We start from the raw sequence: 16,867 nt of genomic DNA, 5'->3' as shown, positions 1-16,867 counted from the left end.
CACAGCACACAGGCACTAACATCTGACGCGTTTCATGCCCGCACGCATTTCATCAGAGCTAAGTAACAGATTAACATACTTCTCAATTTAAATGCAAGGTAGCCAATCAAAACATATGACAGATTGATAAGTCATTTCCATGTATACATTCATTAGACAGATAGCTACTCAAAATTTAATCGCCGCCACCTACATTATACTTATTAACCCCTAATCTGCCGCTCCGGACATCGCCACCACCTACATTATACCTATTAACCACTAATCTGCTGCCCCCAACATCGCCCCCACCTACCTACATTTATTAACCCCTAATCTGCCGTCCCCAAAGTCGCTACCACAATTCTAAATTTATTAACCCTTTAAACCTAAGTCTAACCCTAACCCTAACACCCCCTAAGTCTAACTTAAATATCATTTAAATAAATCTAAATAAAATTACTATCATTACCTAAATTATTCCTATTTAAAACTAAATATTTACATATAAAATAAATCCTAAGCTAGCTACAGTATAACTAATAGTTACATTGTAGCTAGCTTAGGGTTTATTTTTATTTTACAGGCAAGTTTGTATTTATTTTAACTAGGTAGACTAGTTACTAAATAGTTATTAACTATTTACTAACTACCTAGCTAAAATAAATACAAATTTTACCTGTAAAATAAAACCTAACCTAAGTTACACTAACACCTAACACTACACTACAATTAAATAACTTACCTAAATTAAATACAATTAAATACAATTAGCTAAATTACAAAAAAACCCACTAAATTACAGAAAATAAAAAACAGATTACAAGATCTTTAAACTAATTACACCTAATTTAAGAGCCCTATCAAAATAAAAAAAGCCCCCCCCCCACCAAATAAAAAAAAACCCTAGCCTAAACTAAACTACCAAAAGCCCTTAAAAGGGCCTTTTGCAGGGCATTGCCCCAAAGAAATCAGCTCTTTTACCTGAAAAAGAAATACAAACAACCCCCCCAACAGTAAAACCCACCACCCACACAACCAACCCCCCAAATAAAACCCTAACTAAAAAACCTAAGCTCCCCATTGCCCTGAAAAGGGCATTTGGATGGGCATTGCCCTTAAATGGGCATTTAGCTCTATTGCTGCCCAAAGTCCTAACCTAAAAATAAAACCCACCCAATACACCGTTAAAAAATCCTAACACTAACCCCCGAAGATTCACTTACCGGTAGAAGTCTTGATTCCAGCGGCAAGATGTCCTCAACGAAGCTGGCAGAAATGGTCCTCCAGACGGGCAGAAGTGGTCCTCCAGACGGGCAGAAGTCTTCACCCATCTTCTATCTTCATCCTTCCGATGCAGAGCGGCTCCATCTTCAAGACATCCGGCACGGAGCATCCTCTTCAATCGACGTCTTCTTGCTGAATGAAGGTACCTTTAAATGACGTAATCCAAGATGGCGTCCCTTAGATTCTGATTGGCTGATAAAATTCTATCAGCCAATCGGAATTAAGGTTGAAAAAATCCTATTGGCTGATGCAATCAGCCAATAGGATTGAACTTCAATCATATTGGCTGATCCAATCAGCCAATAGGATTGAGCTCGCATTTTATTGGCTGTTAGAAATCAGCCAATAGAATGCAAGCTCAATCCTATTGGCTGATTGGATCAGCCAATAGGATTTTTTCAACCTTAATTCCGATTGGCTGATAGAATTCTTTCAGCCAATCGGAATCTAAGGGACGCCATCTTGGATGACGTCATTTAAAGGTACCTTCATTCAGCAAGAAGACGTCGATTGAAGAGGATGCTCCACGCCGGATGTCTTGAAGATGGAGCCGCTCCGCGTCGGAAGGATGAAGATAGAAGATGCCGTCTGGGTGAAGACTTCTGCCCGTCTGGAGGACCGCTTCTGCCGGCTTTGTTGAGGACATCTTGCCGCTTGGATGAAGACTTCTCCCGGTAAGTGAATCTTCGGGGGTTAGTGTTAGGATTTTTTAAGAGTGTATTGGGTGGGTTTTATTTTTAGGTTAGGGCTTTGGGCTGCAATAGAGGTAAATGCCCTTTTAAGGGCAATGCCCATCCAAATGCCTTTTTCAGGGCAATGGGGAGCTTAGGTTTTTTTAGTTAGGGTTTTATTTGGGGGTTGGTTGTGTGGGTGGTGGGATGTACTGTTGGGGAGTTGTTTGTATTTCTTTTTCAGGTAAAAGAGCTGATTTCTTTGGGGCAATGCCCTGCAAAAGGCCCTTTTAAGGGCCATTGGCAGTTTAGTTTAGGCTAGGGTTTTTTTTTTTATTTGGGGGGTGCTTTTTTTATTTTTAAAAGGGCTCTTAGATTAGGTGTAATTAGTTTAAAGATCTTGTAATTTGTTTTTTATTTTCTGTAATTTAGTGTTTGTTTTTTTTGTAATTTAGCTAATTGTATTTAATTTATTTAATTGTATTTAATTGTAGTGTAGTGTTAGGTGTTAGTGTAACTTAGGTTAGGTTTTATTTTACAGGTAAATTTGTATTTATTTTAGCTAGGTAGTTATTAAATAGTTAATAACTATTTAGTAACTATTCTACCTAGTTAAAATAAATACAAACTTGCCTGTAAAATAAAAATAAACCCTAAGCTAGCTAAAATGTAACTATTAGTTATATTGTAGCTAGCTTAGGGTTTATTTTATAGGTAAGTAGTTTTAAATAGGAATAATTTAGGTAATGATAGTAATTTTATTTAGATGTATTTAAATTATATTTAAGTTAGGGGGTGTTAGGGTTAGGGTTAGACTTAGGTTTAAAGGATTAATAAATTTAGAATAGTGGTGGCGACATTGGGGACGGCAGATTAGTGGTTAATAAATGTAGGTAGGTGGCAGCGATGTTGGGGCAGCAGATTAGGGGTTAATAATATTTAACTAGTGTTTGCGATGCGGGAGTACGGCGGTTTAGGGGTTAATATGTTTATTCTAGTGGCGGCGATGTCCGGAGCGGCAGATTAGGGGTTAATAATTTTATTTTAGTGTTTGCGATGCGGGAGGGCCTCGGTTTAGGGGTTAGGGGTTAATAGGTAGTTTATGGGTGTTAGTGAACTTTTTAGCAGTTTAGTTATGAAATTTATGCTACAGCTTTGTAGCGAAAAACTCATAACTACTGACTTTAAAATGCGTTAGGAATCTTGGCGGTAGAGGGTGTACCGCTCACTTTTTGGCCTTCCAGGACAAACTCATAATACCGGCGCTATGCAAGTCCCATTGAAAAAAGCCTTTACGAAATTTACGTAAGTTGATTTGCGGTAAGGCCAAAAAAGTGTGCTGTACACCTATACCTGCAAGACTCGTAATACCAGCTGGCTTAAAAAAGCAGCATTAGAACCTGATAACGCTGCTTTTTTACCTTAACGCAAAACTTGTAATCTAGCCGATTATTATTATTATTATTATTATTAGATGACAGGCTACAATCACCTGCAGCATTTAATTTAAGTGCAGAAAATGCTGTATAAAAGATAAATGCAAGTTGTGTAATTATATATGCTGCAAGTGTTTGAAAACAATGTCACCCAATTATATATCATACAATTTATACTCATGGACCACTTCACATTTAAAGATATAATAGTGAAAGTATATGCAATAACATATTTCATTGTCATCTGGTATTATCAATGAATAATTTCACATAACTGATTTTATTTATTTCAACCGGATGTCCTGTTTTTGTATCCAGAAAACCTCCTTTTTACTTAATGCTGCAAATTTGTCCCCACCTCTAGGGCCCAAATTGATCTTGTCTATGCCATGAAAGTAAAAGGGATTACCTGTCGAAATCCCATGAATAGCACAATGTTTGGCCGGGGGAGTTTTAGGGATTTCTGCCTCTAGGGACAATAAGTGTTCCCTGATCCTATCTTTTAACATCCTTGAGGTTAACCCTACATATTGAAAATGACAAATGTTACATGTGATAAGATAAACCACATACGTTGAACTACAGTCTATATGATCATAGATCTTATAGCCCTCTCCTGTATTAGTAGACTTAAATACATCACCTATCTTCACATAATCACAACTCTTACATGGTCTCTTCCCACATTTGAAAAATACAGGTTTAATGGATAACCAATTCTTTGTGCCTGATGTATCATTCTTCCTACTGAAGTTTTTCCTAACTATGTCTCCAATTGTTTTAGACCTTCTGGAGACAAATTGGCACCTCTTAGACATTCCCTGTAAGTCACTGTCTCTATTTATTATCGGTAACCTCCTCCTAATTATGTTGCATATATCTCTGTATTGTCTGCTGTATGTTGTTACAAAGTTAACTTAACACCATCAGTTATACAGTGTCCTTCAATAGAACTTTCCTATCCATTGCTGCAACCAGTTTAGATGTTTTCACTAACCTGCCACATCATATCGCCTATCTTGAAGGTGATTTGTTAAATTGTTTGCATGTTGCCAGTAATTGGAAATGTCTGTACAATTCTGTCTAAGACGTATATACTGACCTTTTGGAATACCCTTCTTTACATGATATGGATGTGATGAATCTGCCCTTAGGATCTAGTAATCTCCTTCCTGTGTACAGGGAGTGCAGAATTATTAGGCAAGTTGTATTTTTGAGGATTAATTTTATTATTGAACAACAACCATGTTCTCAATGAACCCAAAAAACTCATTAATATCAAAGCTGAATAGTTTTGGAAGTAGTTTTTAGTTTGTTTTTAGTTATAGCTATTTTAGGGGGATATCTGTGTGTGCAGGTGACTATTACTGTGCATAATTATTAGGCAACTTAACAAAAAACAAATATATACCCATTTCAATTATTTATTTTTACCAGTGAAACCAATATAACATCTCAACATTCACAAATATACATTTCTGACATTAAAAAACAAAACAAAAACAAATCAGTGACCAATATAGCCACCTTTCTTTGCAAGGACACTCAAAAGCCTGCCATCCATGGATTCTGTCAGTGTTTTGATCTGTTCACCATCAACATTGCGTGCAGCAGCAACCACAGCATCCCAGACACTGTTCAGAGAGGTGTACTGTTTTCCCTCCTTGTAAATCTCACATTTGATGATGGACCACAGGTTCTCAATGGGGTTCAGATCAGGTGAACAAGGAGGCCATGTCATTAGATTTTCTTCTTTTATACCCTTTCTTGCCAGCCACGCTGTGGAGTACTTGGACGCGTGTGATGGAGCATTGTCCTGCATGAAAATCATGTTTTTCTTGAAGGATGCAGACTTCTTCCTGTACCACTGCTTGAAGAAGGTGTCTTCCAGAAACTGGCAGTAGGACTGGGAGTTGAGCTTGACTCCATCCTCAACCCGAAAAGGCCCCACAAGCTCATCTTTGATGATACCAGCCCAAACCAGTACTCCACCTCCACCTTGCTGGCGTCTGAGTCGGACTGGAGCTCTTTGCCCTTTACCAATCCAGCCACGGGCCCATCCATCTGGCCCATCAAGACTCACTCTCATTTCATCAGTCCATAAAACCTTAGAAAAATCAGTCTTGAGATATTTCTTGGCCCAGTCTTGACGTTTCAGCTTGTGTGTCTTGTTCAGTGGTGGTCGTCTTTCAGCCTTTCTTACCTTGGCCATGTCTCTGAGTATTGCACACCTTGTGCTTTTGGGCACTCCAGTAATGTTGCAGCTCTGAAATATGGCCAAACTGGTGGCAAGTGGCATCTTGGCAGCTGCACGCTTGACTTTTCTCAGTTCATGGGCAGTTATTTTGCGCCTTGGTTTTTCCACATGCTTCTTGCGACCCTGTTGACTATTTTGAATGAAACGCTTGATTGTTCGATGATCACGCTTCAGAAGCTTTGCAATTTTAAGAGTGCTGCATTCCTCTGCAAGATATCTCACTATTTTTGACTTTTCTGAGCCTGTCAAGTCCTTCTATTGACCCATTTTGCCAAAGGAAAGGAAGTTGCCTAATAATTATGCACACCTGATATATGGTGTTGATGTCATTAGACCACACCCCTTCTCATTACAGAGATGCACATCACCTAATATGCTTAATTGGTAGTAGGCTTTCGAGCCTATACAGCTTGGAGTAAGACAACATGCATAAAGAGGATGATGTGGTCAAAATACTAATTTGCCTAATAATTCTGCACTCCCTGTACTTCTGATACAATGCTGTCACCATTATGGCTCAATTTAACATCCAGATATGGGATGAAATCCCTGGAATAATTAAAAGTAAATCTTAAATTCCCTTCATTATCATTTAGATGTTCTATGAAGTCATTTAATCCTTCTTCTGTACCATCCCAAATTAACAGCATATCGTCTATAAAACCGATGTAAAATGTTATATGTTGTCTATGCACATTGAGATTATTGAACAAAACTTCATCTTCAAAACTGGCAACATAGAGGTTCGCATACGAGGGGGCAAATTTAGCCCCCACCGCTGTTCCTCTTTTCTGTATGTAAAATTCCCCATTGAATATGAAGTAGTTGTGATCTAAGAGAAAATTTATGGCCTCAAGTATAAATGAGATAAGAGCTTCATCATATGTGGAATACTTAACTAACATCTTTTTGGTGGCTGCAAATTGTGCGGTATGCATGAGTAGAGGGACACCACATCCACAGTCACAAACATATAATTGTCCCCGCACTCATGACCATTCAACAGTTTAAGCAGATGTTTCATATCTTTTAGAAAACCAGGAAGGGACTGAACCACAGGCTGTAGTTGTGTGTCCACCCATTCCCCTAATTTCTCTCCCATTGACCCAATAGCCGATATTATTGGACGCCCTGGAAGATTGTTAATTGATTTGTGAATTTTTGGTAAATACTTAAAAATGGGGTTCCTGGGTGTTTTCATATATAAATATTCACTCTGTTTTACTGTTAATATAGATGATTCCTTGCCCTCATTCAATAAATGTTTCAGTGTATCCAAAAACTTAAGTGTAGGGTTATAGGTAAATTTTGTATATGTTTCCAGATCTTCCAACTGTCTGTAAGCTTCCATAACATACTGTCTATCTATCTATCTATCTATCTATCTATCTATCTATCGGGTTCTTGTAAAGCGCGGCTATTCATCCATAAGGGTCTCAAGGTGCTGAGGGCTTCAGTTCAGTCGAAGAACCAGGTCTTGAGGTCCTTTCTGAACTTAGTTAGGGTGGTAGCTGGTCTGAGGTGCAGCGGGAGGGTGTTCCAAGTCTTGGCTGCCAGGTGAGAGAAGGATCTGCCTCCCGCTGTGGTTTTCCTGATGCGGGGGATGACAGCGAGGGCTTGGTCGGCCAATCGAAGTTGTCTGGTAGGGGTGTAGAAGGTAACGTGGTGGTTCAAGTTTTCGGGACCAATGTTGTGGAGGGCCTTGAATGTGTGGGTGAGAAGCTTGAAGGTTATTCTTTTGTTGATGGGGAGCCAGTGCAGGTCCCGCAGGTGTTTGGTGATGTGGCATTGACGAGGGATGTCAAGGATTAGTCTGGCCGAGGAGTTCTGGATGTGCTGTAGTCTCTTTTGGAGCTTAATGGTGGTGCCAGCGTAGAGTGCGTTACCATAGTCCAGTCGGCTGCTGACGAGGGCGTGCGTGACAGTCTTCCTGGTCTCAGTTAGGATCCATTTGAAGATCTTTTGCAGCAGGTGAAGTATGTGGAAGCATGCAGAAGAGACGGCATTGATTTGCCGGTCCATGGAGAGCGATGAGTCCAGGATGACGCCTAGATTTCGTGCATGGTTGGTGGGGGTTGGAGGGTGTCCGAGGGCTGTGGGCCACCATGAGTTATTCCAAGCGGATGTGGTGGGACCGAGGAGGAGGACTTCGGTCTTGTCTGCGTTCAGCTTTAGGCAGTTGTAGTTCATCCAGGTGGCGACTGCTGTCAGCCGTTCGTGAACGTTTCTCTTGGCGGTGGTGGGGTCACTGGTGAGTGAGATGATTAGCTGGGTGTCGTCGGCATAGGAGACGATGTTGAGGTTGTGTCGTCGGGCGATGGCGGAGAGAGGGTAGATGTTGAATAGGGTGGGGCTCAGCAAAGAGCCTTGGGGTACACCGCAGCTGATTTCTGTGGGCTTGGAGGTGAAGGGTGGGAGTCTAACTTTCTGGGTTCTGCCGGTGAGGAAGGAGGTGATCCATTCCAGGGCTTTGTCGCGTATGCCGGCATCGTGTAGTCGGTTGCGGAGGGTGAGGTGGGAGACAGTGTTGAATGCTGCTGAGAGGTCTAGGAGAATGAGGGCGGCGGTCTCTCCTTGGTCGAGTAGGGCGAGGATGTCGTCTGTGGCAGCGAGGAGGGTGGTCTCGGTGCTGTGTGTTTTTTCAGTAGGGGTTTTAATTCTGCGTGCTTCCAGTCATCCGGGAAGGTGCCGGTTTCGATGGAACAGTTGATGGTGCTGCAGAGCTCGGGGGCGATGGTGTCACCCGCTTTGTTGAAAATGTGATGCGGGCATGAAAATGTGATGCGGGCATGGGTCCGAGCATTGCCAGCATTACAATGTATAGTATTGAATTGATCAAAATCATATGATGGTGAAAAACCAAGTCCTTTAGACAAAACTTTCGGTTCAAAATTACTCAGTGGCACTGATGACAAATTTAATTTTCTGTGATTGTGTTATTTCTTCTTCCTGTATTGCTTGACTGGGATATCTCTGTTCCAGTTCTTGCTGATCGGCTGATCTGAACAGCCAATAGAATGCGAGCTCAATCTGATTGGCTGATTGGATCAGCCAATCCGATTGAACTTGAATCTGATTGGCTGATTCAATCAGCCAATCAGATTTTTCCTACCTTAATTCCGATTGGCTGATAGAATCCTATCAGCCAATCGGAATTCGACTCACAGGTCACTTAAAGGAACCTTCATTTGTCGGTAGTCGTCGGAAGGAAGAGGATGTTCCGCGCCGGAGGTCTTGAAGATGGAGCTGCTCCTCGTCGGATGGATGAAGATAGAAGATGCCGCTTGGATGAAGATGTCTGCCGGTCCGGATGTCCTCTTCTTCCCTGATAGGATGAAGACTTCGGCCGCTCCGGATGTCCTCTTTTGGTCCATCGATGCCCGGCTGGGTGAACACGGCTCAAGGTAGGGAGATCTTCAGGGGGGTAGTGTTAGGTTTATTTAAGGGGGGTTTGGGTTAGAGAAGGGGTATGTGGGTGGTGGGTTGTAATGTTGGGGGGTGGTATTGTGTTGTTTTTTACAGACAAAAGAGCTGAATACTTCGGGGCATGCCCCGCAAAAAGCCCTTTTAAGGGCTAGTAATAGAGCTGTTAACTTTTGTAATTTAGATTAGGGTAGGGAAATTTTTTTATTTTGGGGGGCTTTGTTATTTTATTAGGGGGCTTAGAGTAGGTGTAATTATATAAAAATTCTTGTAATATTTTTTATTTTTTGTAATTTAGTGAGGGTTTTTTTTTGTAATTTAGTTTAGTTTATTTAATTGTAGGTAATTGTAGGTACTTAATTTAATTAATTTAATGATAGTGTAGTGTTAGGTTTAATTGTAACTTAGGTTAGGATTTATTTTACAGGTAATTTGGTAATTATTTTAACTAGGTAGCTATTAAATAGTTAATAACTATTTAATAGCTATTGTACCTAGTTATAATAAATACAAAGTTGCCTGTAAAATAAATATAAATCCTAAAATAGCTACAATATAATTATTCGTTATATTGTAGCTATAGTAGGGTTTATTTTACAGGTAAGTATTTAGTTTTAAATAGGAAGACTTTAGTTAATTTATTTCGTTAGATTAAAATTATATTTAATTTAAGGGGGTGTTAGGGTTAGGGTTAGACTTAGATTTAGGGGTTAATACATTTATTAGAGTAGTGGCGAGGTCTGGTCGGCAGATTAGGGGTTAATACTTGAAGTTAGGTGGCAGCGATGTTAGGGAGGGCAGATTAGGGGTTAATAATATTTATTATAGTGTTTGTGAGGCGGGAGTGCGGCGGTTTAGGGGTTAATACATTTATTAAAGTAGCGGCGAGGTCCGGTCAGCAGATTAGGGGTTAATAAGTGTAGGTAAGGTAGCGGCGACGTTGGGGGGGGCAGATTAGGGGTTAATAAATATTATGTAGGTGTCGGCGATGTTAGGGACAGCAGATTAGGGGTACATAGGTATAATGTAGGTTGCGGCGGTGTACGGAGCGGCAGATGATGTGTTAATTGTGTAATGCAGGTGTCGGCGATAGCGGGGGCGGCAGATTAGGGGTTAATAAGTGTAAGGTTAGGGGTGTTTAGACTCGGGGTACATGTTAGGGTGTTAGGTGCAGACTTAGAAACTGTTACCCCATAGGAAACAATGGGGCTGCATTAGGAGCTGAACGCTGCTTTTTTGCAGGTGTTAGGTTTTTTTTCAGCCCAAACTGCCCCATTGTTTCCTATGGGGGAATCGTGCACAAGCACGTTTTTCCAGCTAGCCGCTACCGTAAGCAACGCTGGTTTTGAGGGTTGAAGTGCCGGTAAATTCGGCTCAACGCTCCCTTTTTGGAGCCTATCGCAGCCTTTAGAGAACTCTCAATACCAGCATTGTTTAGAAGCAGCGCTATAAAAAAAAGACGCGTAGCTAACGCACCCCTTTGGCCGCAAAACTCTAAATCTAGGTGCTAATTAGCAAATAAGGTATCAAGATCAGCTGTGCCCTCATCTTTAGTACGCACATGCTCTGTGGCTGCCCCTTTAATTAGTTCTGTAAATCTTGCCCTTCTGTTAATATCATCTGATTCTGCCATTGTATATCAAAGGGATAAAAAAGTAATACTTTCTCAGTTAATTGTTATTCTCTCTTCTTTTCCTTTGTTTATTTATTATTTGCAGAGTACACTGTTAGATTACATCATTCTCTGTGTTCCATTACATGTTGTGTACTCAAGTATTTTGAGCTGTGTATTGTCACGAGCATGGTGAATATTATGTTATTAAAGAAAAAAAATATATTATGTTGCAAATATATTAGACTCACAGAGAGGTTATGCATTAATTATTAAATGGCAAATATGAGTGTCAAGTTTAGCTTTGCCAGCATTACAATGTATTTTAAAGTAAGATTATATTTTTTTTTTTTTAAATAATTTTTTTATTGAAGTTTAACATATAGATTAACAAACAAGCCTCACCCTGGGCCCAAACATACATCAGAGTAAATAATCCATTGTCTATACATTGGCATTAATAGATAGAGATAAATAAGATATACCTGTAATAATACAATTACATATCCAAAGCGTATTCTGAGGTTAGACAATAAGTTTAGGCGAGGTGGAATATAACTTCATTTTATGTTATAATATGTGTGAATGATCTCCACAAAACTATAGAGAGAAACAATGTAGTATCAGAATTAGAGAAAACGGGCTGTGGAGAGTAAGCTTATGCGTCAGCCCCTTTTGGGCTGAGTTATACAGAGGGGGGGGGATATTCAGCGGGTAAGCACCGCTACAAATATAGGAGAAGGGGGGGGGGGGGGGGGAGGGGCCTTATATATGTATGCAAAATTTTAAATATATGCTGGGAGCTCAAAAATGACTTAATAGAAGGGTCTCGGGACTAACCATAGGCAGACTGTATATGAGCCTGTCCATCTGTTATTCAATAAAGACTCTTTGAGCTTCGTATTGATAGGTCTATGCCCAATTTCCTAGGTACTTAGGTAGTACTGAAATATCTCTGCATTATTACCCTTCACATGGTCTCTGTTAAACTGTGGGAGGTTAAAGTATGAGACTCAGAGCATTAAGTGTTAGGCTTAAGCAGCAGCTTCAGCTAATATAGTTATCTGCGTTTCACATAAGTTAATAATATCATATTTTACATATAAGGACACTTTACATTAATAGTTAAGCATATAGGTAGTAAGTCAGTACAAATGTAAGTATTTAAGTATAAATTCTAGTTTAACATTGACTAGAGTGTAAATCTGCAGATGTACAACCAACTAGAACTGACATCTTAAGACAAGCTGAAAACAAGAAGTGTTAAAATTGGTTCATAATGGTAAGGTAGCTTGCTTTGCTATATTGACTATATATGAGACGACTAGGGTATCTATAGTTAGAGGAGTAAGTAGCAGGTCATTGAGAGTAGATAAAACAAATAGCTGGTGTAAGAACAGTTCATGCATGCAGTATAGGAATTATCAACCGACACTACGTGGCATGTGCTTGATTTTTATTCCTGGGAAGTGAAACAGCTGTCTGCTACTGTATATACATCTCAGCTAAAATGATTAATTTATCTGACATGCCGAGCCATGACTTCCCAGTTATCACGGCCCGACAGTATCTATTAGACTATATATAGAGAGTATAACAATAAATAGACGCTGTATATGTTTGCGTGCAAGTTAGCTCCAGTGTAATTGCCATAGTACTGACCCTATAAAATTAGATCTAAAATGATTCTAGCTAAAACATATAGTATCTTAAGAGCAAGCACGGGTTATTAGTTTCTAATGGGCGATGAGGCTAGAGATAACAGGAAGAGTTAATATTAGTTGCCAGGCTATCTTCTTCCTAAATGTTCAGCGATATAAACATAAAACCCTGACAGCATAACCAAAAAAGGTGCTTAAAAATGTAAAACATTGGGAGAACTGTGGATTAATAATAGTGTGCAGGAGCTGACTAAATAATTTCAATAACATAAACAGTCCAGTCACAGATGCAGGATACTAAAGTTTGTATGTCCCTTAAAAAACAGGCCTTACATAACATCTGTGTAGATTCAGGTGGTTACAGATTCTAAGATTATCACTTTAGCAGTAGGCCCTCATCATGAATCTTAAAGGAACCAGTCATATGGCCAGGTAGAACACTAATGTGTCATACAGCAAGAATATTATAGTCCCAGAAACATATTGTGGAATTTCAAAAAGCATTGAGTACAAAACATTTTAGTAAACAAACAGTGAATAAACCATCTGATAGTGCAAATAGTTATCACAGCATTTAACTAGGGACATTAGTTTACTGCTAAAATTTGTGTTATTACCTGTTTTAGTATAGATAGCGTAAATAATAAAATTTCAAATGATATAAATGTGCTGAAAATATTAGCACCCAATGTCACAATATGTTTAACAAGCATGTATTAGCTAATAACATTTTCAATGGATAACCCTAAGTATTACACAAACTATATCCTAAGGCAGGAGACAGGTAACAAGATGAGGTAAGTACTGATTAGGAGCTAAGACAGTAGGGGTAATTATCCTTCTTTAGAGTATAGAGTGCATATGACAAGTTTAAGTGAAAGAATAGTCATATCAATATCGGTGCAGGATCTAGTCCCCACACTAAGGGTCAAAGTCCAAGCCCTGTGGAGTAAGATCCAGGAGCTGAAGTTTTCTCTAGGTATTGGGCTGCAGTTTTATAGGATGCCACTGTAGGTAGAAATGTCTCAGTTTGAAAGCGCAGTGCGTGTGAACGAAATATCAGATAGTTGGCATGTGGAACATAAAACATAAAGTAAATGAACGCCCATTATAACTGCTAACAGGCGTCTAAGAGTTATAAGCCCTTCTATTCTTGGCACAAGTAATGTCGCTGGGCTGTGACTGCAACGTTAATGTGCTGTGAAGCAAGTGCCATATTTAACCTACCCCGACTCTGTTAATGTACCTGCAGTAGGGTAAACAGTTCGAGGGCCCCTTGCATGAGGGTAGCGACCATCTCATGTTCATACCCTCTAGGGTGCTGCCAGCAAAAGTAGACATGCTGAAATACGTAGTGCCGGCTAAGTTGCGACTGTACCTGTGGAGTGGCCTTTTCAAATCAGGGCCTGAAGTCCGTTGCCACTTTCCTCCTGACTTGCTTTTCTTTACAGTGGGTTGAGACACAGCTGGCTGCGGTTTCATATACCGCGGCTGATTAGTACTCACTCGATCCTTCCTCTGCTGCGTGCGTGGGGCCTTACCAGTTGAGTTTAGTGCTGAAGAGCTAAGGTGCCATTTTGACTTTGTTGCACACCTCGCTCTGTCTGTAGGTGAATGTCCAGTAGTCCGCCGCTCACAGTCTCCACATGGGGGAATCAGTGATGTTTTAAACAGAGCTGGGCATGATGTGTTAGTTAGGTGGCCGAGTGTCTCAGATGCCTCTCTCTGTAGGTAGGTCCGGTTACTAGGCTTGCGCTGCGTCGCTAATGTAAATAGCCGTTGGAAACTCTCTTCTAGATCAATAAAGTGCTGGGTTATCAGTGCCTGGGTTCTCTGTTCCCAACGATCTAGCACCTCCATACCTGCTAGTCAGTAATATTCCTAGTAGATAGGTAATAAACCACAAAATGTGGGTTTTAAACAAGGCAAAACATGAATTTGATGAGGAGCTCCAAAGATATACGTCTGCTCAGACCGGCTGCTGGCTCCGCCCCCCCAAGTAAGATTATATTTTGAGTAGCTATCTGTCTAATGAATGTATACATGGAAATGACTTATCAATCTGTCATATGTTTTGATTGGCTACCTTGCATTTAAATTGAGAAGTATGTTAATCTGTTACTTAGCTCTGATGAAATGCGTGCGGGCATGAAAAGCATCAGCTGTTAGTGTCTGTGTGCTGTGCCCTAAGTTTTTATTATGTGACAAATAAAATGGACGTTTTAACCACAAACCTTCCCTTTTGCATCTATCTGCATTAGTGAATGCTACTGCTAATTTTGGTAGATTGTAAAGGAGCTAGGCGGCAGCTAGGGAGACCAGAGAGGATGGAGTTGCAGTAGTCTGGGCGGGAAAGGATGAGAGAGTGGATTAAAATCTTAGTTGTGTCTTGTGAAAGGAAATGTCTAATTTTAGCGATGTTTTTAAAGTGAATGTAAATTTTGATGCTAAAGTGCCCGGTTTTTAAAAATTTGATTGAAAACAGGGGCACTATAATTCATCAAAATTTACATTTCACTCCTGTTGTGAAAAAAAAAAACTTACCTTTTATACTTGACAGCAGCTCCAGCTTCCTCCAGTGGTCGCAAGCCATTTCTGATGTCAGAAATGATGGATGGGTCATCCTCCAATCACGGCTTCCCCCCCCCCCCCCGGGGGAATCAGTATCTAATTCAATGCCGTTATTGGAGGCAGCCAGATTCCTCATTTTAGACCCCGGAAAAGGCTTTGCTACGGGTGGAGGAAACTGGATCTGCTGTCAAGATTTAAAGGTACGTTTTTTTTCACAACAGGAGTGAAATGTAAATTTTGATGAATTAAAGTGCCCCTGTATTTAATTGAATTTTTAAAAACCGGGCACTTTAGTATCAAAATTTACATTCACTTTAAGGTGGAAGCAGCAGGCTTTAGCCAATGACTGAATGTGAGGAGTGACCCCAAGACATCGGGCATGTGAAGTTAGGGTAATGATGGAGTTATCAAGAGTTATAGAGACATGGGGGTGGAGATTTTGTAAGAAGGGTGGAAAAAAAGGAGCTCAGTTTTGGAGAGATTTAGCTTGAAGTAGTGAGAGGACATCCAAGATGAGATATGAGAGAGACAGTTAGTGACACGGGTATGCAAGGAAGGAGAAAGTTCTGGTGCAGAAAGGTAGATTTGGGTATCGTCGGCCTACAAATGATAATGAAACCCGTAGGACTTTATTAAGCAACCTAATGAGGATGTGTAGATTGAGAAGAGAAGGGGACAGAGGACAGACCCCGACAGAAAGAGGTAACGGGCAGAGGATGCCCCAAAGAAGGCTACACTAAAGGTACGGTTAGACAGATAGGAAGAAAACCAAGAGAAAGCTGTGTCGCATATGCCGAAGGATTGGAGAGTATGGAGCAAAAGAGGGTGGTTGACAGTATCAAAGTCTGCAGACAGATGAAGGAGGATAAGTAGAGAGAAGTGGCCTTTGGATTTTGCTGTAAGTAGGTCGTTGGTAACCGTAACAATTGCTGTCTCTGTTGAGTGAAGGGGGCAAAATCCATATTGCAGTGGGTCAAGTAAGGAGTTTAATGTAAGGAAATGGTATAGACATGCATATACTAGTTTTTCAAGAAGCTTTGAGGCAATAGGGAGTAGGGAAATAGGGCGGTTAAGTTTGACTTTAAGTAGGGGAATTCAGCCTCTGCATTCAGTCTTTTCTGGGTAGGAGCTAGGGTTTGTGGGAGGTCCAGTGTTGGATGCTGTGATTTAATGCTGGTGCTAACATAATTTTTCCCACAGCAGGTGTGATGTTGGGCTCTAGGGTTTCATCAATCGTACAACAGGTGGAGGTGTGTCTGCTTAGCAGATTCATGGATGGAGTCTATTCGTTTGGACCCAGGAGATGGTTCAGTTTTGGGCGAGGCCCTCACATCCTCAGTTGTGGTGCCTTTGGGCCGTTTCCATTCTCCTGGAAGGGCATCAGAATCTGTGAGATCAACTCAGGACCGGTCAGCTATACAGGATACCAGGGATTGACAGCGGTGGCAGTTGAGATAATCCTTGTGTCCCTACTAGATAGGGGTCTGGGTGTCAGGCGTGATAGCTTGCTTGATGGCGATAGGGTCTCTTTAAATTTGTTAGAGGGATTATGGGAGTTTTTGAGTGAGGTGGAAGCCTCAGCAGTTTCTTCTCCTCCTCAACCTGAGGTGCATCTGCTGACCCGCTAAGCACGCAAATGGTGGATCAGGAGTCTCTACCATGGAGGGGCTAAAATAAAAGTGGGGATCTCCCTCTGTTGGCCGGAGCTCAAGTAAGTTAGGGTCAATTGGTAGTGTAGGTGCCACTCCAGAACTTTGTGTAGTAGACTCAGCAAAACTCCAGGTCTTGCTTCTATTCTATTGGGCCCTTGGGATTGCATTTGACCAAGAGGACCAAGGAAGGGATTTGTAAAAGGGAATATATTGAGTTATTTTCTCTGCTTCCCTTGGATCAATCATTGGAGGTCTCAGATAACCCTAAAAAGGAGGATAATATAAAAGAGGAGGATGAGGGTAAGAGGCAGTACCAGA

This window comes from Bombina bombina, chromosome 4 (assembly GCF_027579735.1).
Source record: "Bombina bombina isolate aBomBom1 chromosome 4, aBomBom1.pri, whole genome shotgun sequence".
Taxonomy (NCBI): domain Eukaryota; kingdom Metazoa; phylum Chordata; class Amphibia; order Anura; family Bombinatoridae; genus Bombina; species Bombina bombina.
The sequence above is the reverse complement of the archived record's forward strand: the minus strand, read 5'-3'. Positions refer to the sequence as shown.